The following is a 3,743-nucleotide window of genomic DNA, read 5'->3' as shown; positions in this document are numbered from 1 at the left end:
GTTTGGCCTTTATGAAGAATTTTTGCCCTTTTTAAGTCTATGAATTAATTATACAAATGGTTTCGTAGCAACGCAAACATACGATGTAGTCAAGAACAGTAGTCTACAGATTTAAGGTAAATAAGCTAAAAAGGCGTGCAAAAATTCGGAGTGAAGGTTGTTATTTAAGTTTTTAGTTTTGGCACGATTGCGCTTTTTGTTTATTTTCAAAAGGTCTCTCTGTTATGACAATCGTTTGTTGGGGAATGTGAAACAACATATGTTTTTTATAGAAAGTTTAATTGTGTATACTGAGTTGAGTTAAATAGTACGTTTTTGTTAAACATGTTTAGTATTAGTTTAAACTTTGTTCTTTTTGTAATTTAAAAATATCATTTGTGAATTTATCAACCATGATTTTTTAAAAATTCACCATTCTGTTTGTAATTATTTTTACGAATTCAGTACCAGTGTCACTTCTTTGTTATTGTATATTGCAAATAACTATTGGTGTTTTTCACTAGTAAATTTTTTCCCTTTTACGACCAAATATTTACATGAATATATATAAATAAAATTTAATTTAGTTTTATTTTTGTTTAAAAAAAATTTTGACGGCTGTCTCACACAAAAGATAGGCTTTATGCTCTAAAGTAAGTAAAGTCTTATAAAATGTTATAATAATATAACCTTTTATTGCTTAATACAAAATAAAAACATATTTATAAAGTTTATATAAACTACCAAAAAATAAGTGTTAAAAATAAAAATAAAATATGAAGTTATACATGTCAGTGTTATAGAGTTCGGAAAATGTTTGCTGAGTTTTAGGGCATATTCAAAATATTTTGTTTTGGGCTAACCATGAAGTTTATTAAATAATACATGCGCTATTTTATGTGATAATGTTTCGAAATTTTTACGAGACTTCATTGTCCCACTTTCATAAAACATTCTTAGCTTATCTCAACTAAACATCAAGTTGACTTCTGAAGCCAAAAGTTGCAACAAATGCTCGAAAATTCGCCATTTTGAGACTCTATACTGTTTCACTGGTGGTCATATGTTGATTACAATCTTAAACATGAAACCTACTGTCTGGATATCCAAAATTTATTCTTGTATTAATTGTATTTTTTATTCTCTAATGGCATTGCCTTCGGAAAAATTACATATCTTTTTTGCTGCTAGAAAACATACTTGCTTTTGAGGCAGTAACCATCTAGATGGTTTTTTTATAACATCTGACGGCAAGGTTGTGGTTGTCATTCCGACTTTTGGTTTAATCCCAAATATAGATTTATATGGAGATTGTTTAATTCGTAAATGTAGAGCTGTGTTTTTCATGAATTGGACAAAACGAAGACCATTTGACCATTTTGTAGTCTGATTATCTCTCATCCATGAAACCAACCTATTTTCTACGTCTTGGTTGACCCTCTCAACCGAACCCTGCGATTGGCTATGACGAGGTTTCCCAAGAGCAATCTTCAATTCTGGCCAATACGTACATAACTACTCTATAACGGAATTTACAAACCTCTCTTTCATTATCAGATAGCAGTATGCAAGGAACCCTTCAAAAGATATCAAGTACTTACAAAGCAACCTCTTTCGTTCGTTTGCTCTGAAGTGGTCGTAGTAACACAAACTTAGTTAAATATTCCTGGTAAATCATAATAAACATTAATTCATTATCTGCTTGAGATTGCAAGTCAATCAAATCCACTTGGAAGCGTCGATTCATTTCTGAGTGAATAATAGTGAATTAGAAACCAAGTCTTTCCTTTTTTCAATTTTTTTCTGTTGACATGTTTCACACATCGAGAAAAAAAAATTGTATCCTCTCAGTAGTTATGTTAGAAAATGTTCTTGAATTTTCAATTTTAAGTCTGTTTCTATCCCCATGTCCTATAACCACATGTGCAAATTCGATAGCAACAAAAATGTCTTCAACTGGTAAATAATATTTTATGGCCTCATTTGAAAAAAAAACAACTTCCTTACTCCACTCATTTCAAGAATATCAAACGTTTTTAATTTGCGGTATTGAATTGAAGTCTTGCTATCGGCAGAGTTTACTTCTTCAACCTCAGATAAGAGAGTGTTGCATTCATAATATGTAATAGCTTTAAAGTTATTCTGTTTATTTTAATGTAAAAAACAATAATTGTCCAAGAAATTTATTTTTGCAATTTTTGGCACAAAAAGCATTAACATTTTCTTCCCTCATCGTAAATAAATCAACAGTACAAACACGTTCCGGCATGAATAAAGATAGACGACTGAAAATTTCATAAGCAAGAAATCTAGATTCATATGGTTTTAACTGGACAACACCTGAAATAACTAGAGAAAACGGGTTCTCCACAGCGTTGTCAGTTAGAATGCGTTTTACATAGTTAATTCGGATCTCCCTAGCGCTATCGGTCAGAACGCGTTTTCCCTAGTTAATTCGCGTTTTGACTGATTTCGGATTTTCATTGTAATATCTATACATAGTATAAAATGAAGTCTCCTGAAAGCGTCTGTATGTTGAAACTCTAAAAACTCGAGAAATACTTAACTGATATTGGAGATATTTGTACCATTTTGTAGAGCATTTATTGGGGAAAGTTGTAATATATTGGAGTCATATCAAAATAAAAAAAGGAATTTTATAATTGCGATTTTAATTATTTTCCTACTACGATTCGCGCATTCGTAAAGCAGCAGTATTTGTGCTTTACACTTATCCGCGCATGAGCGGAAATCTCAAACTTCGCATGTGCAAATAGCAAGATGTGTGGTATTCGTATGCGATACATTTCTTTGTTTACGTCTGATTTTAAACAGCCATTCAAGTCTCATTATCGCCAAAAGAAGGAAATTCACCCTTGACCGGAGCACATTAAATGCTAAAACGTTTCGTTTGTTGCTCGATAATGAAAATGTAGAGAAAAGAAACATTAAGTTAGCGAATATCAGAGAAAGAATGTCCACACTTTCTTCAAAGGAGAGTTTTCTGGTTGAGCGAAGTAACCGTCTCTCTTCAAATCGCACTGCCATTGAATTACAGCGACAGAATGAATCTTACCTGTCTGCTGACAGACAAAGACATTTAAATTTGAGATACAGGAGAAGAAATGAAAGAACACACGTTCCTGATATTTAGTCCGAAAAGGAGTACACCTCTCTGAATTTCGATCCATGTGTGGATTACAGAAATAATGCTTCGGTTTCAATAGGAACCATCTCTAAAGTCAGTCCATATTGTTCAGCTTTAGGAATAGCTTTGATATACAGTCATTTTCGCCAAAAAATAATTTATCGCCAAATTTTAGCGAAATGGCTGATTGTGGCGAGAACGGCAGTAGTAGGGTAACGGTAACAAAAGTGACACCGAAAGATTGCCAACCTCGCAAGGCGCAAAATGACTGTATATCAAAGCTTAGCCCTAAATATTTCTGAATATGTGCTATAAATAATTGTTTTGTAATTATTTTTGATGATTTCTAAATATCTTTTTGATCCCGCATGACATTCCTATGTCATATCGGGTGGGGGCTAGACTTAAGTCTAAACCTAATTTTTCCTCTTGGATGTTATTCCACGGGCAACGCTGTACGGGTACTTCTAGTATGTGTATATATCTTAATCTTAATATATATAAATTAGTGTCACGTTCTTTGTCCGCGATGGAATCCTAAACTACTTAACTGATTTTAATCAAATTTGCACACCGTGTGCAGTTTGATCTAACTTAAAAGATAGGATAGCCCTTT

This window comes from Argiope bruennichi, chromosome 9, assembly GCF_947563725.1.
Source record: "Argiope bruennichi chromosome 9, qqArgBrue1.1, whole genome shotgun sequence".
In the NCBI taxonomy this organism is placed as follows: Eukaryota; Metazoa; Arthropoda; class Arachnida; order Araneae; family Araneidae; genus Argiope; species Argiope bruennichi.
This window is presented reverse-complemented; position numbering follows the sequence as displayed.